The sequence below is a fragment of the Eulemur rufifrons genome, chromosome 8 (genome assembly GCF_041146395.1).
Source record: "Eulemur rufifrons isolate Redbay chromosome 8, OSU_ERuf_1, whole genome shotgun sequence".
NCBI lineage: Eukaryota > Metazoa > Chordata > Mammalia > Primates > Lemuridae > Eulemur > Eulemur rufifrons.
This window is the reverse complement of record NC_090990.1, coordinates 56,379,106-56,405,635: the sequence shown is the minus strand read 5'-3', so window position 1 is coordinate 56,405,635 and position 26,530 is coordinate 56,379,106.

The window sequence follows — 26,530 nt, the reverse complement described above, 5'->3', positions numbered from 1 at the left end:
AGGGCAATTTCCTAAGTTCATGCCTGAGATTTGGCCCTCTGAGTTAAAACAGACAGTTTCTATGGGAAGTTCAAGGGATCATTAACATAAGGGGAGAATTTAAATACTGAAATTGCCATTTTGTTTCTTCAGAGAACTGTATAGCCTTTATTACATGACATGGTGATATTTTCTAGGGAACCAGGATTTACAAGTATTGGGTCGCATTTGCTACAGGGAATCTCCATTCAAAGGCATCTTCTTAAAGTCAGAGATAAGGTTACTTTCTCCTGCCAAATAGTAAGAGGTTATTTATTTACACAGGTGGCTATCAACCCACACCTGAAGGGAATGAGTAGATTCTAAACCAGCTGCTTTAACTCACTTCTCCCAGTCAATAGTCTTCCAACCATCCAACAATCAATCCATTCATCAAATAACACAGTTTTCAATGAGTTATTAATGGATTTGTAACATATTCTCTACTATGGAGTTGCATACTATCAAATATAAATTTTTAATCCAGTATTTTTATTCCTTGATCTTTATAAAAAAGTAATTTAAGAGTCTCCTACTCACCATTGAATCACCACTATCTAACACATGTGAATCACATAAAAGTCACTTAGAATGTATTTGAACAAGGAATGAGTAAAAGCTTATTTAAATGTATAAAATCATTTAATTATGATCAAATTGAAGGTTAAGGAGACAATATTTGGCAGGTGAGAAATATTATCAGGAATCTAGTGTATCAGCAATAGAACACATTTAGGAGGTATGTGCTTTGGTGGTCCAAAGAAAATAAAATGCTAAAATAATTCATCATAGTCCTTATTGTAAAAGTTAAGTCTATAAGATAGATCATCAAAGACAAACATAATATAATAAATTAGTAAAAATTTGCTGTGCAAAATATTATATATAATTCTTTTCCACTCATATTTGATAGTTTTAAATGTGTAATACAATCTGGTTTTCTATTTATTATCATTGTTGTCTATGACTCACACATTTTACACAACAGGCCAATTATGCTCATAATGTCTCAGCAATTTTTTTTATTTCTTTTTATTTCAGCCTACTATGGGGGTACAAATGTTTAGGTTACATATATTGCCTTTGCCTCACCTGAGTCAGAGCTTCAAGGGTGTCCATCCCCCAGACAGTGTACACCACACCCATTAGGTGTGAATATAGCTATTCCCTTCTCCCTCCTCCCTCCTCCCACCTGCTTGACACCCAATGAATGTACTATTATATGTACACATAAGTGTTGATCAGTTAATATCAATTTGATGGTGAGTACATGTGGTGCTTGTTTTTCCATTCCTGTGATACTTCACTTGGTAGAATGGGCTCTAGCTCTATCCGGTATAATACAAGAGGTGCTAGAGCACCATTGTTTTTGTGGCTGAATAGAACTCCATGGTATACATACGCCACATTTTATTAATCCACTCATGTATTGATGGACACTTGGGTTGTTTCCACATTTTTGCAATTGTGAATTGTCCTGTTATAAACATTCTAGCGCAGATGTCTTTTTTTATAGAATGTCTTTTTTTCCTTTGGGTAGATGCCCAGTAATGGTGGTAGTTCTACTTGTTGTTCTACTTGTAGATCAAGTGATAGTTCTACTTGTAGTTCTTTGAGACATCTCCATATTACTTTCCACAGAGGTTGTACTTGTTTGCAGTCTCACCAGCAGTGTATGAGTGTTCCTATCTCTCTGCATCCACACCAACATTTATTGTTGGTGCTTTTTGGTAAAGGCCATTCTCACTGGAGTTAAGTGGTATCTCATTGTAGTTTTGATTTGCATTTCCCTGATGATTAGAGATGTTGAGCAATTTTTTATAAGTAGTATTTTAAGTGAGAGTTGGAGCCAAGACTCAAACATCTTGAAATTCCTATGTCCTTCCCACAGTACCACACTGACACTCATAAAAAATATGGCCATCACATACTGACTAAAATGTTTCCTAAGTCTTCTTATATTGTATACGTCCTCTGTCACTACTGATAATTCATTACACAAATAATATGGACAAGAATAACTATTATAAAATTTTTAAAAGTATAATAGAATTACTAATTTATACTGGTTGTGATTTTGTTTTAGAAAAATCAGGATTTGCTTTAGAAATGTCTACCTTTTTTGGCAGCAGCATACCTTACAATTCTAAAGTACTCCAAAGAAGTGACACAGAAAATCACACTTCCCTGTAAATAAGATTCCATTTTCAAAACAAAGAATTCTATTGTTGTGAAAATATTTTCCATTATAAAGTACTTCATATCAGTGGCAAAATAAACTATTATAATATATTTAAAAAGTATATAAAAAGATGATCAGTGTCACTAACCATCAAGGAAATGCACTTTAAAACCACAATAAGATACCACTTCACACCTATTAGAATGGCCATTATCAGAAAGACAAAAGATAAGTGTTGACAAGAATGTGCAGAAAAGGGAACCCTTTTACACTGTTGGTGGGAAGGTAAATTATCACAGCCATTATGGAAGAGTTTGGAGATTCCTCAAAAAATTAAAAATAGAACTAAAATATAACCCATCTATCTCACTTCTTGCTATATACTCAAAGGAAATGAAATAAATATGTTGAAGAGATGTTTGTACTCCCTCGTTCATTGCTACATTATCTATGATAGCCAAGATATGAAATCAACCTGTGTTCCTCAGTGGATGAATGAATAAAGAAAATGGATTGCATACTGGCATTGGAATACTACTCAGCCTTAAAAAAGAAAGAAATCCTGTCATTTGCAACAACATAGATGGAGCTAGAGGACCTTAGACTAAGTGAAATAAGTCAGGCACAGAAAGGCAAATACTACATAATCTCATATGTGGAATGTAAAAATGTTTATGCACAAAGTATTAATAGAATGGTGGTTATCAGGGACTGGAGGAGTGGGGGTAGGGAAATGCTGGTCAAAGGGTACAATGTTTCAGTTAGAAGGGAGAAATAAGTTCTGAAAATCTATTGTACAACATGGTGACTATTGTTAAAAGTAAAGTATATTTGAAAATTGCTAAGACATCTTAAATGTTTTAAGATCTTGAATATTTAAGATCTTAAATGTTTTCACCATAATAAATTGATAAGTATATGAGGTGATGAGTATATTAATTAAATTGGTTTAATCATTTCACAGTGTATATATGTATCAAAACATCACATTGTACAACATAAATATAGACATTTTTATTTGTCAGTTACAACTTAATAAAGCTGGGAAAATAGACAAATAATTGGTAAAATATAAAATGTATGTCTTTGAAAGATAAAATTCATATCATTGCTACATTTGTCTTACTCTACCTTGAAGAGATGACATTTAATGAGAGAAACACAGGGTTTAAAAGTAACTTGTAATTTGAATACATTTACTTTTCTTAAACACACTATTATGAGCTTTTGATAGAGAAGCACAAATAGAAGTGTCAGTCAGAAAGTTCTATCAAAAGCTAGTGAAAGGATTCTGAAAAAGTCATCAAGAAGGAATATTTTCCTGAGCACCTGTGCTGAGTACTGTGCTTGATTGTGGGTATAACAATGAATAAAGTATAATACTTGCCCAAAGAGTTATCTGGTGTGTAAAGAAAATACTTGGGGATTGAAAGATTGTTCATATGTGTAAGGTAATTTAAATCATTTCTTAAGCAAGGCAAATGTAGTCAAATACACCCATACATGCACATGTGTATACATACATACAAACCTACAACACATATCAACATTGCTAGAAACATTTTTTCATTTCATCCAGTTACAAGATTGCCATTTCTAGAAAGGTAGCTTTTTGTGTGATATGTTTGCAATAAGCTATGAAAAACTTAAGAAATTTTATAGTTCATACTTTAACTTATTCAGTGCATCACTTGAGCCCCTTTGCTCATATTCTCAGACTAAATTGATTACTCCCTTTTCAATTTCCATAGGATTTAGGATGTACGTTATTATTTTATTTTTCATAGCTTCATAATAGGTAATGGCATCTCTTTTTAATAACAAATTAAAAAGAATGACAATGATGGAAAATATGTAACTAAAGCAGTCAACAAGGTCTTACCTTAATTAATTGCCTTTATTAATTTACTCTGCTTAAGTGTCTTTTTTTATCTTTTCACATACTGAAATTTATTGTTATCAGTTTCCTCGGGTTAAAGTAAATTCAAACAAATTGACTTATGACCCATCTTACAGAAGATTGATGCATAAATTAGATCATCCAATTAATTAATTTATACTATAAAGATAAATGTCACTATTTGGAATAGAAAATATTCAGGCTAAGCCATATTTATTGTTTGGTGAGCACAAAATCAGTCAGGACTGAATCTCTCCTTCTAGATTTTAATAATATAATGACATGAGGGATACACTAACTGGTGTGCTGGCTGCAGATAATTGGTTTTCCCTCTCAGATTTTTCAAGCTAAACATTTTTTCCCTATATATGTTAGAAGATTCATAGTTGCACTTCATAAACCTCTGTTTGCTTTCCTCCATCTGATTTGAAAGTTCCTAGGCTTTAAGCCTCATTTGCATTAGTCATCCAAGTTGTGTTGACTTTATCTTTTAACCTTTGGAATTCTGCACAAAACCTTGGTGTTTTGGTATATACAATAGAATTCAAACATCTTAAGTGCACATTATCTGAGTTTTGACCAATGCATATACCTGTATAACCTAAATACCTATAATGACAAGAAACATTCCCATCATTCCATACGTTCTCTCATGTCCTTTCCCAATCAATTTTCTCATTACAAGTAACATCATTATAATTTTTATTCACCATAACTTAATTTTTCCTGTTCTAGGAATTCAGAAATCATGCAGTGTATATTTTTTTGTGTAACGTTTATTTTATTCAGCTTAATATTTCTCTGATCCACCTTGTTGATGGACATACTGGTATTTAATTCTTATATTTGCAGATATTATTCCATTGTATATATATAACAGTTTGCCGATCTATTCTACTAATTATGGACACGCGGGTGTTTCTAGTTTGGCACTCTTATCAATAAAGCTGTCATGAATATTCCTATGTTCTTTTTATTAGTATATCTTTTCATTCTTTTGGTGAACTTTAGCTAGGAGTAAAATTGTCAAGTTTTAGGGTATTTAATTTCGTAAGACATTGTAAGGAGACTTCTGGTTTCACATTCAGCAAAAAAAAGATTGTCAGACTTTTTGCAAAGTAGTTTTATAATTTTACAGTCCCACCAAAAATATTGCTATAAAACATCAAAATTTGGTGACACCATTCTTTTTAATTTAGACATTCTGGTAGATGTTTACTGTTTTATCATTGTGGTTTTAATTTTCATTTTCTTGATAATTATTGAAGTTCAGGACTTTTTAATAAGATTATTGGCCATTAATATATCTTGTGTTTTAAGTGTCTTGTGCTTTCTATTTAATTGGATTGTTTGTTTCACTTATGGTTGGGCTATAAGAAGTCTTTATATGTCATGGGTATTATACTTTTGTTTGACATATGTTTTGAAAATATTTTCTTCTAGTCTGTGCCTTGTACATTTATTTTCTTAGCATTGCTTTTAATAAACAAAAGTTTAATTTCTTGTCTAATTGATTGCTTTTTTCTTTTATTGTTATTGCTTTCTGTAAATTATGAAACCTTTATCTCCAAATCATGAGCATGTTATCTTATGCTTTCTTCTGAAAACTTTATGAGTTCAATGGCTAGAATATACATGAGTTTGATTCTATTTTTTTCCCCACTTCTTGCCTCTTTGCATATCTAGTAATTATTTTAAACTTTATTTTTTACAGAGGTTTTAGGTTCACAGTAAAATTGAGCATAAGGTACAAAGAGTTCCTATATGTCCCCTTGCCCTACACATGCATATCTTCCCCCATGTCAACATCCCCCACCAGAGAGGAAATTTGTAACAACTGAGGAACCTACAATGATACTTCATTATCATTCAAACTCCATAGTTTACATCAGGGTTCATTTTTGGTATACATTCCGTGGGTTTGGACAATTATATAATGACATGTATCTACCTTTAATAGTATTATACAGAGTAGTTTCACTACTCTGAACATCCTCTCTGCTCCACAAATTCATTCCTCCCTGATCCTTAAATCCCGGCAACCACTGATCTTTTACTGTCTCCATAGTTTTGCCTTTTCCAGAATGTAATATACTTGGAGTCATACAGTATGTAGCCTTTTCAGTTTGCTTTTTTTCACTTAGTATTATGTATTTAAGATTCTTCTGTTTTTCATGGCCTGATAGCTCTTTTCAACATTGAATAATATTCCATTTTCTGGATGCATCACTGTTTATTTGTTCAGTCAACTACTGAAGGACATCTTGGTTGCTTTCAAGTTTTGACAATTATCAATAAAGCAGCTGTAAACATCTGTGTGCACGTTTTTGTGTGGACATAAATTTTCAACTCCTTTAAGTAAATTCCAAGAAGAATGATTTCTGAATCATATGGTAATAGTATGTTTAGTTTTATAAGAAACTGCCAAGGCATTTTTGAATTACCACTGGCAGTAAATGAGAGTACCTGTTGTACCAAATCCTCACCAGTATTTGGTGTACTCAGTGTTCTGGATTTTGGCAACTCTAATAGGTATGTGGTGGTATCTGGTGGTTGTTTTAATCTGCATTTCGCTGATGCCATAAGATTTGGAACATCTTTTCATATGCTTATTTTCCATTTGCATGTCTTCTTTGGTAAAGTATCTGTTAAGGTTTGGCCCATTTTTTAAACGTTTTTTTAATTTAATTTTATTTTTTTTATTGGTGAGTTTTAAAGTTCTTGTTTACTTCGGATAATGGTCATTTATGAAAAGCATCTTTTGCAAATAATTTCTTCCAGTCTTTCCCTTGCCCTTTTATTCTGTTAACAGTGTCTTTTACTGAGTGGAATTTTTTTTTTTTTTTTTTTTTTTTTTGAGAATGAGTCTCACTCTGTTGCCTGGGCTAGAGTGCCATGGCATCAGCCTAGCTCACAGCAACCTCAAACTCCTGGGCTCAAGCAATCCTCCTGCCTCAGCCTCCTGAGTAACTGGGACTACAGGCATGCCCCACCATGCCCAGCTAATTGTTTCTGCATATAGTTTTAGTTGTCCATATAATTTCTTTCTATTTTTAGTAGAGACGAGGTCTCACTCTTGCTCAGTGCTGGTCTTGAACTCCTGAGCTCAAACGATCCACCTGTCTCAGCCTCCCAGAGTGCTAGGATTATAGGCGAGAGCCATCGCACCTGGCCCTGAGTGGAAATTTTTAATTTTAATGAATTCCAACTATCTAGTAGTTTTTAAATTTATGTTTGACATTGCATATAAAAGACCATGGAAGCTTAAGTTGTTTTCCACCAAATTGGATTATCCCTTTTCTGTATCAGAATAACGAGGTTTCTATCATCTTAATTCGTTCAGGGATTGAGCTAAGGCTTAACTGCAGTTTACTTCCACCTCTGATTTATTTGTCCTTCTTGGCTCTGTCCTTTCTGGGATTGTGAATGAAAGCCTGGCAGGTCTCTAACTTTTCAGCTCTAAAAATACTATTCTACAGAAGCTTAGAGCTAAGCTCTTTATCTTCCTGGTCCATACAACTGTAAATTGTGGGTAATATCCTGAGGCTCCTGTGTTTTTGTTTGTAATGGGCTCTTTCTAGCAAATATTTATCTATACGCACCTCAGGCACAGAAAACTTTACTTTTAGCCTTTGTCTTCACTTCTGCCCACTACTTACACTGCACCAGAAATATTATGGGTAAAAATAGTTTTACACTTGGGACTCTAATCGTTGGTTATCAATCAGTCATGCCAGAGTCACAGGCCACACATCTGCTCATTCTCTGCTGCTTTCTCTTTTCCTCAGTAGAATCTCATTGATTGGGCCCAGTACAATCCTCTGCCCATCACCACCTTTGTGAGAAAATGGGTAACATTTTTTGTATAATTTTCCTCACTAGAAGGGTTCTTTCCTTACTGGAATTTTGGATCCTCTAGTTTTCATTGCTTCTAAAGCTCTGCAATGCTTTTGAAATATAATATTTGGAAGTTTCCCATGTTATTGATGTGTAGGGATATTCAGCTGCTATAATTTATTGCAGTTTAATCAGATGTAGAACTGAATGACATTACTTGAAAGTTCATTTTCTTATTATCTTTTTCTGGTATACTTGGTAATTTTATTGTGTGTTAAACATTTTATATTTAAAAAGTTAAGGCCACTAATGATATTATCTTCAAGAAGAGATTTACTTTGACTTCTGACAAATAGTTAGAACAAGAGCAAATTAGTTCTTTTTTTTTTATTTCAGCTTATTATGATGGTACAAAAGTTCAGGTTATATATATTGCCCATTCCTCCCCATCCCCCCGAGTCTGAGCTTCAAGTGTGTCCATTCTCCAGACAGTGTGCATCGCACTCATCACGTAGGTATACACCCATCCCCTCCCCTCACCCCCCATCCGCCCGAGTCAGAACTTCAAGCCTGTCCATTCCCCAGACATTGAGAGCAGACCTATTCCCAATTTATACTTACTCCAAGGGAATAGCTTTTTAGGAAATCTGAATGAGAACTTGGTTTTCTCTTCAGCTGCTCCTGAACTCTGATTTTTTATATTGCTACTGTAAATTCATCCTAGCTTCTAAGTCTTTAGTCACCATTGACTGCAAAATTCTCAGCCTGACAGCTACTTCTTACAAATTAGCAAGTGACTCCAGGGCTAAAACAACAATGAATGTTTGACTGACTTCTTTGAGTTTATCTTTCTCTGGTAACTTTGTCCCTTAAATCTCTGTTGCCTTGATAGTTCTTGAACATCTTCCTTCACTTTTTTTTATAATTTTACACTTTGTGCTTCCTTTCTTATTGTCCTCAGTTGAAGAATGTATCAACTCTGTTGCAGCCCAAAGGTGGAAGTACATCCCTGACTTTTCTCAATATAAGCACTCTTTCCAGGCCAATACCTGCACCTTAATGGAGTGTGTTAAGATACTGAGTAAATTTAGCCAGGCCTCTTACATCTGGGTCATAATATGCTTCTATCATGTTGGAAAAGTCAAATGGCTTCATAGATGATCTTACCAGTAACCATGTTTCCTACTTTCTTTATACTCAATTACTCTTTGTACTTATCAATCCATAGCCATGACCACATCATAAATCTTACCACATGGAATTTTAATACTTTAAAAATCTTAAAATCCAGTAACCAACCTTCTGCCTTATATATGCAACTTGTTCACATCTTCAATCCTGCTACCTCTGCTTAAGAATTTCAAGGAGTTTTTGGATTCTTTTTAATGAATTCCTTTATTCCTTATAAGCATCTAGTTTTTTTCCAAATTCAGTTTCTATAGTGATAAGCTTGTACATGGTTATTAATGTTAAGAAAAATGACTCCACGATAATTCTGATGTCCTAACATGAATAAATTCCATAAAGTTCTCTCTCTGCTCAAGAATGAAGATTATTTTCTAAGAAAACCTCACCATAATGCTGATTATTACACATTTCCCATATTTAATATTTCTAGCTTCACAAAGTTTTTGTTTATATTTTTAAAAATTTTATTATTGATATATAATAGTTGTACATATCTTTGGGATACATATGATGATATTTTGATACATGCAAAGAATATATAATGATCAAATCAGAGTAATTATGATATCTATCACCTCGAACATTTATATTTTCTTTGTATTGGGAACATTTCAATTCTTCTAGCTTTTTTGAAATATACAATAAATTGTTGTTAAATAGTATCTCTTCCTGTACTCTCAAATACTAGAACTTATTCATTTTATCTAACTGTATTTTTGTACCCACTAACAAATGCTCAACATCACTAATCACCAGGGAAATACAGATCAAAACTGTAATGAGATATCAGCTCACCCCAGTTAAAATGGTTATTATCAAAAAGACAAAAACTACCAATTCTGGCAAGAATGCAGAGAAAAGGAATGCCTGTACACTATTGATTGGAATGTAAAATAGTATAGCCATTATGGAAAATAGCATGGAAGTTCCTCAAAAAATTAGAAACAGAACTACCATATGATCCAGCAATCCCACCACTAGGTATGTATCCAAAAAAAAAAAAAAATCAGTATATCAAAGAGATATCTGCATTCCCATGTTTATTGCAGCACTATTCACACAGCCAAGGTATGGAATCAACTTAAGTGTCCATAAGGAATAAATGGATAAAGAATATATGGTGTATATACATAATGCAATATTATTCAGCCGTAAAGAATTATGAAATCCTGTCATTTACAGCAACATGGATGGAACTGGAGGTCACTATGTTAAGTGAAATCAACCAGGCACAGAAAGATAAATATTCCCTGTTCTTATTCATATGTGGTAGCTAAAAAAGTGAATCTTATAGAAGTAGAAAGTACAATGGTGGTTGCCAGAGGCTGGGAAAGGTGGAGGGAGGGAGGGATCAAGAGAAGTATGTTTACATTTTACATAAAGTTAGCTGAATGCCACATGCCAGTTCAAATTCCCATAGTCTAATGATTGTGAATGATTGGCGGGGTGGGGCAGGGAGTGGGAGAAACAGTTGAGACTATTATTGACCTATGAAATACAAATAGAATCAAGCACCACAAAAAATACAAACAGGTAATATTGAGAAAGAATTGGTCAGCTTTTAAACAATGAAGTATAGACTGCATATAGGGGATAAGTTAAGTTGACAAGAAGGGATAAAAAGAAATTTCTAGATATTCTGAAATATTAGAATATGATGTTAGAATCTTAAAAGAAAGTGAAAAAGTTGTCTCCTTGGAGTGAACTCATAGCATTTATAGCACATTAATATTAACTATCTTCATGTCAATGCTTTAAGAAGTCCATGACATTCTTGAGAGAACAAATTCTGTCCTGCTTATTTTTCTGTTTCTGAATGCAACAAAATGCTCCAATTCTATGCAGCACTTAACACAATTTATTGTATTAAACTAAAAATGAATTAAGCTATATTTAAATGATACAGCTTACAACTTCAATTTCAAGCTGTGGTTCACAAAGATTACATTACATAATTTGTATTGTATCATCACAAATAAACGAGATGGGTAAATATGTAAACTGAAAGAACATTTGAATAAAATGTATATAATTGCTTCACATTGCACAAGTTAAATGTGTAAATTATGTTTTCACACTGAAAAAATATGTACATATATTTCTGTGCTAAGAAAAAAAAATAATACCTATAAGTAGATACATGTGCATCCACCCCCTCCAGCAAAGGAATATCATATATCTAGTAAGCAGGTGTGAAGAGTAATGTAACGTGCGTTTGTGATCAAGCATGGTTTGTGGCTATAGAACATATTATGTGAATAATGATGGAAAGGTTTTGAGTTGTCTTTATTCTGAAGAAAAACAATTTATTATTTTGATGTATATACAAAGCTGCTTCATTAGAAACAGAAATTTGAAAATTTGGGATAAGATCCTCTTCATACAATTTATTAGCTGTATGGAATCAGGAACATTTAATCTTATAGTATTTTGATCTATGGTATACAAAAAGGGAGGTTTATGTAAATATTTTTGCAAAAAACAAAATTTCTTCATTTTATTTTGTTTAATTTAGGCAAAGTAAATGAAACAAAAGAAAGATTAAGGAAAGGACTGATTATGTGATCTGACTAAAAAGTGCTGAATTCATCTCATTGTGACATAATCTTAATAATTTTATTATTTGAAGATACATCTGCTCCTAAGAAAAATTATATTTATAGTTTCCCTTCATCCATGAAGGATAAATTCTAAGACCTCGAGTAAATGCCTGAAACTGTGGATAGTACTGAGTTCTATATATTACATGTTTTTTCCTGTACATAAATACTTACAATGGAGTTTAATTTATAAGTTAGACACAATAAGAGATTAACCACAACTAATAAAACAGAACGTTATAACAATATACTATAATTAAAGCCATGTGAATGTGGTCAGTCTCTTTCTTTCTCTCTCATTAAATATCTTATTATTTTGGATTCACCTATTTTTGGACTGGTTGACCATGGGTAACTAAAACCATGGAAAGCAAAACTGTGGTAAAGGAGGGACTATTGTACTACAAAATGGATTGCCAACATTGACCTTATATAAAGTGGTGTGCTCATAAATCGTAAAAATCTGCTTTCTGGAGGGGCAGGAGGTGGGAGAAATTTTATAGCACTTGCCAGGTTCTATGGTGTAAATCCTTCCACTATGGCCAATTTCTAGCTACCAATGTGATGTCAACTAGATCATAAGAGTTCTGGCAATTAAATAAATGACTCTCATGAAGTATCATAAGCTGGCTCCAGCACACCACTGCTATATGTATTATGCTGAAATATCTAAGAGTTTGTGCTATATTGTTTGAACTCTACCCCGTTCTCTTTTTTAGTCCTTTTGACAGCTATCTTAAACCTCCATATATTTGTGTATTTTATTGTTTAATAATTATTTAATAATGTAGATTTCCCCAAAGATTACCAATGTGTTAGGGAAAAAAAATCTCTTATGGAAAAAAAAATTGAGATCTTCCTGTTCTAAGAGTATACCATCAAAAGTCAGGTTTGGTTGAGAAATGGGGTTTGTATCCTTTTCTTAAAATTAATAATGTAGTTAAATCTTCTAGTCAGAGGCATAATCTTCTCCTATAATCTTTAAAACAAAAACAAAATCAAAATAAAACAAAAAAAAATGCTCTAATTTTTTTTTCTTAAGTTTAATATCTCATGGCTGAAAAGAATAAAAAATGTAGTAGGACAAGACACTTAATTTAAAAAAACTGCTTATATTACACAAGAAAAATTTCTACCTCATCATTTTGCCAAAAAGAAGAAAAATTTGAAACATAAGAAATTCAGGAATGTCTATCTTGTCAAGTTTCTCTGTTGCTAGTAGAGGCTTCCAGGAACATGCCATGAGTAGATTTTGCTTTCTACCATAATATTTCCTTTGATATTGCAACTTCCTAATTTGAATGTACAAAGCTGCTAAAACAGAAGGCAGATCTCAAAGGGCTAGCTTGAGGGTGCCTGAGAATTGATAACAGAAGGAGTTCAATTTTGCAGGTTGATTTTGTATCTTGGCACAGAGATACTGTTTGTTCCTCTGGCCCTTTGCTAGCTTGTATTTTTAATGTTTAATATACTTTTTTTTTAAGTGGCACATTGGGGCAAACCATGAAGCAGGCCTTCTGTTCTCTAATAATGAAAACCTCTTTCCAAGAGATTGAAGTTTCCAAAGTAACTCAGAAGACTGACCAAAAAGCCAGGCAGCTCTGTGGCCTTGGGCAAATGATTTTGCCTCATGTCTCTCTCTCACGATTAACAATGAATTTATAGTCTGCATGCTGCTTCCTAAAGGAGGGTCTTATTATTTTTTCTTAATTTTTATAATTTGTTAAGGTGACATGACTGAATAGGACAATTTTATTTCAAAATTATTTCCTAATCAATCAGAAATAAGTATGCACTCCAGACATGCAGATATAAACTAATTTCAATGTATAAACATTATGAATCTTATTCTACAAATTCAATTGAGTAATGAATATTCATATGTGTGTTCTTTAGTGCAAATTTTATCTGACTTTGAATTCCTACTAGGCTTTTATGAGAGAAACTTCTGAAAATTGAGTCAGTCTCATTAGCTGAAAATTGGAGGAGATTTGTTAATTGCTAAAATGCGTATAACTGGACTTCACACTGATCAAACCAGAAGTGATTCCTTGAAGTCTGATGGTAATATTGGTTTTTGCTTCAGATAAGAAAAACTTTATCAGATCAGAGTACTTCAGTGACTAGAGTCTACTTACCCAATGCTTACTGGAGAACTCTCTATTTCCTATAAAGACATTTCTTTTCTTTGGTTCAAGACTTCAAGAAGTACTAAGGTACTCTCTTTCTACAGCCCCCACCTTGCTATTCTTGATTCTCTCTCTCTCTCTCTCTCTTCTTTATCTTCCATTTTGCAGTCTTCAGATACACTTCCTCTTTGCCGTCAGTGCCTTTGCACAATTTCTGCCATTAGCTGAAGCTTTGAAAAGCATACACTAAGAAAAGAAATAGTTTACAATGTCAACTAAAGAAAAAAATCAGGCTTTTGAAGAATTAAAGTTAGTTTTGTTCAGAAGTCTTACTGAAGGAGAGTCACTCAAAGAGTTTGTTAGATGGCTCCAAAGCAGTGTTTCAGCCCACAGTGTGCTCAGAAGTTACAGCAGAGCAAAATCTCATCAAAGTTTGGGTAAGAGAGTGCATCTGGTTATAGATTATGGAAGCATAATCAATCCTGTCAGATGTTATTTTATGTACAGGAAAGGCAAGAGCTAGGATAAATGAACTTATTTTTTTTCTGAAAATGCAGTGATTTAGTCAAGAGACATGGGAACCTGTACTCTATTCTGTTTATTGTCTTCAAGGCATTCTTCCAGAGATCTGCACTTAGTCATTGAATTAGGGGTTTGTGAAGTTATGGTGACAAACAGAATGAGCGAACATGGCTTCTTCATAGCAATGGCTGACTATGTGGCTGGCCAGAGGCCCATGTTTGCTACTTTGTCTCACACAGCAATTTCTGCTTTTGGTTTCTAACAAAATTAATACTAAGGCAAAAGGATTAATTTTGTACCCAGAAGGGTACAAAATAACCTGGAAATATTTGTGGATGATGCATTGGAATATAGAGGTGTATAAGTAAGTCGATGGGTATACAGTTATTAAAAGAGCATTAGTATGTCATTAAATCTTATCATAGTCTACTTTTCATTCATTATCTATTGTAATTTAGCACCTGAACTATGGGGTAGGTGGATATTAAAGTAATCCCAATGAAGTGTAATGGGTATTATGAAAAGGAAAGTTGAGTGAGATGGGAGAATGCTTCATGAACCTGTTTCCCAGAGTAAATAATGTTTACATAATAAAACATAAGGCATAGAGTTAGTTAAGCACAAAAATTGAAGAGAACTACAAAGTACCAGGAGTGGCTTAAAGCAAGTCAAACTCCTTAGATTGGTAGTTCTCAAACGTTTTGATCTCAGGACTCCTTTACGGTTTAAAAATGATTGAGAATCACAAGAGTGTCCTCAAACTTGTTCCTGTGAGTTATATCTGTTGATATTTATGTATTAAGCATTAGAACTAACAAATCTTTTAAATAATTAAACTTGTTTAAAAATATTAATCATAATAAAATCTCATTACACATTAACATATTTTTATGAAAAAGTAACTATGTTTTACAAAAAGAAAAAAAAAACAGTGATAAGAGTGGCATTCTATTACAAGTGTCCAGTCTCTTCAATGTCTGGCTTCACAGAAGACAGCTGGATTCTCAAATATGCTTCTATATTTAATCTTTTGCAATATTATACATTATGTAGACTTCCAAGATTTCCACACTTATGAGAGAGTGAGATTTTAAAAGACAAATAAAATATTAATGTTACTGTGGAAAATTTTTTTGACCTTAAGAACCCTCAAAAAACAGTTCGTGGAAGCTCAGGGACCTCAGTGCCGTGATCTGAAATACACTGACTTGAGGGGGAAAAAAAAACAAAACCAAAGAGTGGTAGTAAATATAAAGAGGTTGTTAGCTTGCTTTGGTTGTTCTACAGATTGCAAGAAATTAATGACTCGTAGCTAGCACCGTACCTTTATGCATTATGAAAAGCAGCAGCCTCCCAAAGAAACACATTCATCCTCACTAAACTTGCACACTTCCCTCTACCTAGCTTTTATTGTCAAGTCTTCTCACTTGAAATAAATTCACGTCTATTACAAGTAGAAGGATTTAAATGCCTCCACACTTATTAAATAGCGTTATATCACTGACACCATTCATTTCTTTGAGCTTGACTGGATTTCCAATCTTGACAGAAAGTCATCATAGAGCATTCCCAATCAGTATTGTTACCTAAACTGTGACAGAAAAATTTAAGGATAGTTTAGTAGGAACACTTAAAGAAAAGTGTGAGGATTTGATGGGAAGATTAAATGGCTTCCACTGAGATTTGAATAGATGGTTTAACTAAAAATAATTATTCACAGTGAAATTGTAAAAGATGTTATAGTACTTATCTTTAAAAGTGTGGAATGAATACAAAAGGTGTCAGCCTGGTATATCCAGTTTGGAATTTAAAACAGATGCTACAAAAATTCTGGGGAAGCTGCAAACCTATTAAAAATAACACAGGCCACCAAGACTGAACTGAACCCAATAATTGGAAAAAGGGTATTGTTTAATGTAGATGTGTTTATTTTAGTAATTTTATTAATAATGGGGAAATGAACTAAATTAATACTAAAACAGATAAAAGTGTTTCATCTATAAAAGTCTCAATTCTTAAATAGAAGTCAGAATTCAGAAATAATCAGAAGCAACTGATAAATAATTCCTTATCCCAATCATTTCTGAAAATAATAGTCTCAAAGCAACTTCCTTGAATGATTGTCATTCATGTCTTCTTTCAACACATGCTGATTCTCATTTTATATCAGTGATTGTTTAAGAGATATAAAGTTCTCCACTGCATCCTCACACCAAGTAAAGACATGCAGCAGATAATTAATAAATGTTTTTAATGACTAAGGAATAAATAAAATATAACATAGTTCATCCTCTAGAATAGTTCATGTCTAGAAGAAGAAATTAAGGTATATATATAAATTTACATAAATGATATAAATAGATTGTATAGAAACAGAAAAAACAGAATAAGTGTTGGAGGGAAGTAGTACAGAATGATTTCAGAGAGAAAGTGATAAATGGAAAAAAAAATACCTTGAATGAGACTTGATGGAAATTATTTTTCTACTTGAACAAAATGATGTCATATCAAAGTAAACAGAACCAAAGTCATACAAAATATATGTCATGTAAATGAAATTATGATTTTTTAGTGTGACTTGTTTACATGATATAGAAATATTGATGAAGCTGGAAATGTTGGGGAAAAAACAGTTATTACCAGTATAAATTTTATCATAAACTTTGAATGGAATTAGCCAGTAGTAATTCACTAAAGCTTTTAAGCAAGGAAGTGACAAAAGTAGTTGTATGTGCTAGAAAGATGACTCAGATAAATAAGGAGCATGAATGAGAGTTGAGATAAAAGGTAGTTGTAGTAGGCATTAATTAGTTTACTTTGGTTCCAAAAATCTAAAACCACTTTGAGTAAAATTTAAAGGAAAGTCAGAGAGAAGTTCACTCTCCCCACATTCTGACATCAAGTATGAGAGTATATGTCCTAGTTTTAAATAATCTTATGTTCCTATTGGAGTAAGCAGGAGCTAAATGTTCACAATGGACATTAAGTACTGTCAGTGTTTAATGGTGACAGTGGCCTTTGACAGAATGGCTGTGGCTTCAGCAATGGCATTTTAGAATATGTCTGTGGGATGAACTTGCTTATGATTTCTATGGCTAAGCTTTCCTTGGTTCCTGGCCATTTGCTGAGTCTCTTTCTCTAGTCTTCTCATTAATTCTGTAAAGTGTCTTTCATTTTTTCAATTTATTTATTTATTTATTGCTTATTTGTTTGTTTTTTTTTATTTAGCCAGAGTAGTTTTCAAATGTTTGTAACCAAGAATACTTCTTCACTATTAACAGGTGGGCAAAGCATTGGAATAATCAAACTCAATAGTTTAGAACCTGTCAGTTGACTTATTACTATCACATCCTTCTGATTGAACTCTATTCCATTGACTTTTTAAACTCATTCTTCTCACTGTCACCAGGAATAATGTTCTACATCCTAGCTACTCAAAATGTAGGACCATCAGCATTGACATCTCCTGGCAGTTTATTAGAAACTCACAATCTCAGACAATTTCTGAGCCTCAGAAATGTACTCAGATAGGAAGATCAGTATCCAAGGATCTTCAAAAATAGGTCAAACCTTAAACAGAGATTGTCAGTATGAAGTCTTGCAGGAAAAAAAAAAAAGATATATTCTGGATTATTTTTTTTGTGGTCAAACTACCTCTCTTTGCTGATGATATGATCTTATATCTAGAAAACCCCAAAGATTCTGCCATGAGACTACTGGAATTAATAAACAAATTCACCAATAGTCTCAGGTTACAAAATCAATGTACAGAAATCAGTAGCATTCCTAAACTCCAACAGTAGTCAAACTGAGAACCAAAGCAAAGACTCAAAACTTTTCACAATAGCAACAAAGAAAATAAAGTATCTAGGAATATATTTAGCTAATCAGGTAAAAGACCTCTACAGGGGGAACTACAAAACACTGAGGAATGAAATAGCAGGGGATGTAAACAGGTGGAAAACCATATCTTGCTCATGGGTCGGCAGAGTCACCATTGTTAAGATGTCTGTACTATCCAAAGTGATCTACAGATTCAATGTAATCCTTATTAAATACCAACATCATTTTTCACAGATACAAAAAAAATATTTATACACTTTGTATCGAACCAGAGAAGACCCCGTATAGCAAAAGCAATCTTATGCAAAAATAACAAATTGGACGACATCAATTTACCAGACTTCAAGCTATATTACAAGGCCATAATAACTAAAACAATATGATACTGGCACAAGAACAGTGACATAGACCAATGGAACAGAACTGAGAACCCAGATATAAAACCACACTCATACAGCCATCCAATCGTTGACAAAGCAGACAAAAACATACATTGGGGAAAAGAATTCTTATTCAATAAATGGCACGGGGAAAACTGGATAGCTACATGTAGAAGACTGAAACAGGATCCACACCTTTCACAAAAATCAAATCACAGTTGATAACAGACTTAAACCTAAGGCCTGAAACTATAAGAATTCTAGAAGAAAATATTGGAAAAACTCTTATAGACATTGGCCTAGGCAAAGAATTTATGAGGAAGACCCCAAAGGAAATCACAGCAACAAAAAAAATAAATAAACGGGACCTCATCAAATTAAAAAGCTTCTGCACAGCCAAGGACACTGTCACAAGAGCAAACAGACAACCTACAGAATGGGAGAAAATATTCACATGTTACACATCTGATAAAGGGCTGATTAACTACAATCTGTATAGAACTCTGGAAAATCAGCAAGAAATAAAATCAAAAAACCCTATCAAAAATTGATCAAAGGATATGAATAGAAACTTTTCAAAAGAAGATAGACTAATGGCCAACAAACATATGAAAAAATGCTCAACATCTGTAATCATCAGGGAAATGCAAATCAAAACCACAATGGGATATCACATATCTCCAGTGAGAATGGTCTTTATCAAAAAATCCCCAAACAATAAATGTTGGCCTGGTTGCATAGAGATAGGAACACTCACAATGCTGGTGGGACTGGAAACTAGTACAACCTCTGTGGAAAGCAATAGGGAGTTACCTCAAAGACATACAAGTAGACCTACCATTTGATCCAACAATCCCATTACTGAGCATCTACCCAAAAGAACAAAAGACATTCTATAAAAAACACATCTGCAATTGAATGTTTACAGCAGCACAATGCACAGTTGTAAAGATGTGGAAACAACCTAAATGCCCATCAATACATGAGTGGATTAATCAAATGTGGTACATTTATACCATGGAGTTCTACTCAGCCACAAAAAACAATGGTGATCTAGCATCTCTTGTATTATCCTGGATAGTGCTGGAACCTATTCTACTAAGTGAAATATCCCAAGAATGGAAAAACAAGCACCACGTATACTCACCATCAAATTGGTTTTAACTGATCAGCACTTTAGTGCATGTACAGTAATAACATTCATCGGGTGTGAGGCAGGTGGATGGGGGAGGAGGGGATGGGTATATTAACACCTAATGGGTGCGGTGCGCACCGTCTGAGGAATGGACACGCTTGAAACTCTGACTCGGGTGGGGCAAGGGCAATATACATAACCTAAACATTTGTACCCCCATAATATGCTGAAATAAAAAAAGGTAAAAGAGAAAAAGAAAAAATGATATATTTAATCTTAAGTAACTTGAATGTTTTTTGGACTAAGCATCTATACACCAGGAAAGAGGAGTCTTAATTTAAAAAAGTAAAATCCCAGTAATTTCATATGGAATGATAACAAATTAATAAGCATCAACATGTTTACTGAACTTATCAATTTCGAAGCATGCTTTTGATCAGATATAATACCAAATTTGAAAGTTTTGATGAGAAAAGTCCATTTCTTGGGGAAAAATTCAGCTTATGACTTGTCCTTGCATTAGTTTTAAAAGTCACATTTCATTTAGCATTGTGATGTTTGTTTATATACATCTCTATCATGGTAGACAATTAGAGTTTGGAAAATAAAGACCTTACCTTATTTATCTTTTAACACTTTAGCCCAGAGTATTCAGGAATCTAGAAAATGCCCAATCAGGATTAGTTAAATGAAATTCATACATTTTCCTCTATTTATTGCTTTTGTGATACTACAGGGTTTCCCCAAAGTCTCCATACAAAAGAAAAATTTTGTAATATTTTGCAATGAATATTTTATAAATAAGGTAAATTTAGCTACAATTTCCCTATGTATGGTGACTTTGGGGACACCCTGTATTTCAGTATTAATGCATAAAGGACTTGTCAAGGTAATAGCTCTGATCCTAAGTATAGAAAATTTTCACGATGGTACATGAGCTATCATCAAACAAGGGCAATGTATCCAAATTGATTTGTTAGTTCTGCTTCTGAATTTAATTTTTCATCTATAATTAATTAGTCCCTCATTCAGAGAAAGGCCAATGCTATGATTTGAATGTCTGTTACAAAATTCGTGTTCAAACTTAATCTCCAATATGGCAGTATTGAGAGGTGGTGCATTTATGACATGATTGGATCATGAGAACTCTGCCTTCATGAATGGATTAATCCATTCATAGATCAATGTTTTAATGGGTTAATGGATTAATGGGTTATTATGGGAGGGGAAATGAGGGTTTTATGAAAAAGAAAGGGAGAGATAAGATTGCACATGAGCACACTTGCCCCCTCTCATGTGATACCCTGCACCAACCACCTGAGGCACTTGCAGGGTCCCTACGAGCAAGAAGGCTCCCACAAGATATGTCCCCCTGACCTTGAACTTCTCAGCCTCCATAACTTTAAAAAACATATTTCTTTTCTTTGCAAATTACCTAGTTTCAGGTATTCTGTTGCAAGCAAGAGAAAACGAACTAAGACACCTAGTGTGGTTCAAATGAAAAGTAATTTTCTAGTTTCCTTTTAAGAGAGTTATAAACAAATGGACAAAGTCACTGTGATAAACTATTAGTAATTTTTTTATTTTCAAAGATCAGAATGCTGTATTATTTGTACTATAATAGTAGTGAATCACACCGAATACTTATTTTATAAAGAAGGGGTTACATACACATTAATATTTATAGTTTGTGTGTTACGAGGAAAGCATATTATATCTTACCATACACATAGAAACATGATCTGACTATCACTATAATCAAATGTTCAGTAACATTGCTCTCTGAATGGGTTTTTACTATATTAATGTATTTATTTGCATTTATTAAAAAACAACACTTTACAATGTGGTTCACCTCATTTCCATTGTAATAAATCTCTTTGCCAATAACAAGAAATTATGTACACTTTGTGCTTGCATTTATGAATAATTATTTGATTTAGACGCATGTAAGAGATTAAGGCTGGGAGCTCATTAAACCCAAATGTGAGTATCTCAAAAATTAGTTTTGAGGAGCCCAAATCATACTATGTGTATTGAGACTTTATTGTGCATTTTGCATTTTTGATAACAAGAATAAAGTTTACCTTGAAAAGTTGGTAATTTATATTGTGGTGAAATATATGCTATGCAAAATACTTTAAGAATAATGTGTTACTTAGCCTTTCTGGCAATATATGCATACAAGTGAGGGCTGTCCTTGGGTAACATGTCAGCACATTTGGTAGATGGATTTTTTGCATAAAGATATTTAATTTCAGCACGAAGGTGACATTTGTTTGGACAGTTTTCAGAGGGAGCACACAATTGCTTTATTGGCAAACACATTTGAACAGGGAGATGTTTGCCCTGCAAATTTCTATCACTTACATCTTAATAGAATATCATGCTTTTAATCCATATTGATGCTGCTAATGTTGAAAAAGTGCTGTATTAAATAACTTATGAGCTTGTTTGTGTAAGTTAAATCATTATCTTTTTTTTTCCTGGAAGCAAGTTTGCAATTACAAATGACTTGTGCATGTTTTGTTTCTTAAAGCATACAAGGGAAGTCACAAGGATTTATGCCAAAAAGAGAATTGCATTGGCTCTCATTTCTACAAATATCGCTAGATCAATTGTGGCATAGCTGAAATCACACTGGCCCTGCCCTCTCACGAGCCTTTGACAATAAACTATTTGTGTTGCTTGCTAATTTTAGCAATGACACAATCTCTCTGAAGTCATGATTATTCAATAAGTACAATGAAATTAATAGTACTTATTTTGTAATATTATTCTGTTGATAGTGTATGTAAAATCTTATGTGTTTTGAATGCTAATAATAAAAAAGCTTGCAAGAGACGAACTTTACGTCTAACACTCTAATGCAATTTTTATGAGGGGTAATGGGTTTTGAAATTCTGTTTATTTTAAGCAAATATTAGAAAATAAGTAAGTAAATTAGTCATATTTTAAATCATATGATTTCTCCCACTATGGCATTTTAAATTTCTGAATGATACGAGTTAACCATCTTTTATTGCAGTTTATTTTCATGTCTGCATCTCTTTGCAGATTATAAGCATAAGGACTTATGGTTAAGAACTAATTTTGTTGTATCATTGGTTCAGGCCATAAAATAGTTTAAATAGTTAAATATTATTGCCTTTAAAGATAATTTTTTTTTTTTTATCATTATGGTCTGGCCAAACACTTAAAATATGAGAAAGGAAAAAAAAAAAAAAAAAACTTAAAAAAAAATCCAACTGTACTGCTAATTGACAAAGCATTTTCTCAAATCTTTCAATTCAAGTGTTATACATAGAACATGAAAAGTATTCTTTAAAGGAACTACAAGCACTAGCACAGAAGAGGGATTTATTACTTCAATTGAAACTTTTGCAAGTTCAGTGTGGGAAAAGAAAAAATCAATTTTTGCGTAATTATATTCAAACTTTATCAGTTAAGGACGAGTAGGGAACCGTATTTTCAAAAATAGCTAATAGACTTACACGTTAAAAATATAGGTAGAAAACAAAAAGTTACAATAATTTAGTATGAGATTTTGTGGGTTAGAGAAGGTTTATTGTATGTAAAATGTACTTAGGTAGATGATATAGTCCATATTCAGCAGAATTACATTACCTCCACTGGAAGATGCTAAGAAATGACCACAGAACTCCAGTGGTCTAGGTAGGACCACCTCTCATTTGGCATTCAGACCTCCAGCATTGAAACTCTGATGTGGTCCTGTAGCTGGGACGGAGCATCAGGCATACTGATGCTTTGAATATCACTACTTTCCTAGATTCCATACCACTATTAGGAGTAAAAATACAGTCCCAGAATTCTGTACACTTCTAACAAGGTCCACACCACCACCTCCTCAAAACAATCTCAAACAACCACCTATAAAACCATCTGTAAGAATAATATCAAATACTTTGATCACTATGTCAATTTCATCAAAATACCCAGGATTACCAACTTATCTATTTTCCAAAGTCGCTGACCCCATCTATTGCAGTTTTTGAACTCCTAACATCTGTCCAATATACTTTCTGGTACTCTTGATTAAATCTTCTTCCTGTAACAGAAGCTTAGTGTGTCTTTTTGCCCCTTAAACTTCATACTATGAGGCCTGGATGACATAGGTGTCTCTCTTATTTCTCACTATCATTTCCAGAGCTTTCTCCCTCATTCTTCCCTAAAAATCTAAAAGACTTCATCAGAATAAACCAACCAATCCACCTGGCAATCCTCCAAAGATTCTTTCACCACAATCTGATTCCTTTGAGATTTTAGATTCTGGCTCATTGCCACTCTCAGTAACCACTCCTGTCATAATTTTTACTATTCTTATATATATGTATGTGGAAAAATAGCTTAAGTTCTTTCACGTGTCAATTACTTATTCTCTGTGCCTTCAATGATCTTGTCTCTCTCCTTTCTTTCACAAGTTTTTACTCTGTTCAACCTATAGAACTACCTTAATCTCATTTTTACTGTAATCCTAATTTCAACCCCCTTAATCTCTAACCGTAGCTTCTTAATAGCTCACTGCCTCAAATACTTAAACTTTTAATATTTTTTTCATTTCATACATCTTTATTCACTGCCTTTCAAACGTCTCATGTTTTACTTCCCTTCTTTCTAGCTTAATGCAAAATTAATTATTATAACTACTTCCTTTCACACAACCTCAGTTCCCTTGGCCCTTTTTTGCTGCTTCTTATTCACTTGTCAAACTATAATTCTAAAAAAAAAATAATCATGGACTGTTATCACTTTGAAATCATAACCAATAACCTCAAGTGGATCTTTAATGATGCCAGCAATCATATGGCATTCTCCTATTTTATTCCATCTTCCACACTCATAAGTTTCAATTTTGTAAGTTTCTCCAGTCACATCAAACCTGAAGCCTCTCCTACTCAAGCTTGAAACTCATTCGATGACCTAGTTTTTATGGAATCAGGAAAATGGAAGTTAGAACAGATGTTCCACAAGTTCAAATCATCATTTGCACATCTCCCTAAATCTATGGTCACTCTAAAACTTTACTCTTATCATAGATAAATTGCCCTTGCTGTTAACTAAAGCCAAACCCTCTGCATGTGTACTAGATTCCCTCTTCTAATGCCTTTTTAAAGAATGTCTCACCAGCAATTCTCTTATACCTTTTGCATCACCAATTTTAACTCTCAGTTGGATTATTCCCATTATAATGTACAAATTTTTCTATTCCCCATTAAAAAAAATCAAAAGGTTCTGAACCTACAATTTTCTCTATTACCCTATTTCTCAGCTTCCATATACAGTGAAATGTGCTGTCCTGTTTCTTTCCATTACTATTTTGTAAAATTTTAAAATTTAGATATTATTCAGCATAACAAAAACAAACTTATAAAACAAATGTATACCTTACAGAATTATTTTAGCACAACCCAGCTTATAACTACTATATATGTCAGAAAATAAAACCTTAGCAGACACCTAGAAACCCTCTAGAATATCCTTTTAATCACAAACTATTTCTTCTAAGAGTAATCATTGTTTTGACTCTAATGGTCACAAATGGTTACCTTTTTCCACAATTTCCAATAATCTTATCATTGGATTTGTCCTCACCCTCTATAGAGATGTTCTTTTGAAATTCACCAATGACCTATAAGTTGCTAAGCCCAGTGAGTTCCTCTCTTAGTCAATGGATCAATATTTGAGTATTAATATCTATCTCCTTCTTGAACACCACACATTTTTTTTCTCCTTATTCTACTGGCCATTCATTTGCGTTAATTCACTGGTTTCTTATTGTGATAAAAAAAAAAAAAAAAAGAAAACTCCTAACATAAAATCTTCTTTCTTAATAAATTTTTAAATGTACTATGTAGTATTGCTAATTATGTGCATATTATTGTATAACATATATCTAGAACTTTTTCATCTTGCATGACTCAAACTCTGTGCCCATTGAACAGTGACTCTCTATTTTCCTCTCCATTCAGCCCCTGACAACCACCATTGTACTTCCTGCTTCTATTAGTTTGACTACTTTAACTATCTCATAAAAGTGGAATCATTCAGTATTGCTCCCTCTGTGACTTGCTAATTTCACGAAACATAATGTCCTCAAGATTCATTCATGTTGCACAAATGATGAAAGAATGTCCTCATTTTTTAAAGCTAAATAATATTTCACTGTATATATGTACTACAATTTCTTCATTCATTTACTGGTGGACATTTAGATTGTTTCCACCTGGATATTGTGGATAATGCTGAAACAAACATGGGAGTGCAATATCTTTCTGCAGTCCTGTTTTCAATTCTTTTGCATAAATACCCAGAACAGGGATTTCTAAATCATATGGTAACACTAATGTTAATTTTCTGAAGGACTTAGATACTGTTTTCCATAATGACTGGACCACTTTACATTCACACCAACAGTGCATAAGTCCTCCAATTTCTCCACATCCTCACCAGCATTTGTTGTTTTATATTTTTTGATAATGGCCATCCTAACAGGTGTAAGGTGATATCTCATTGTGGTTTTGGTTTGAACATCCCTGATAATTAGTGATATTGAGCATCTTTTCATATATCCATTGGCTATATGTAGGTCTTCTTTGGAGAAATATCTACTCAAGTCCTTTGCGCATTCTTAATTGGGTTTTACCTTATTTTTTTGTTATTGAGTTGGATGATTTCTCTATATGGTTTGGATATTAACCCCTTAGATATATGGTTTGCAAATATTTTCTCCCATTCTATAGATTGCCTTTTTACTGTTGACTGATTCATTTGATGT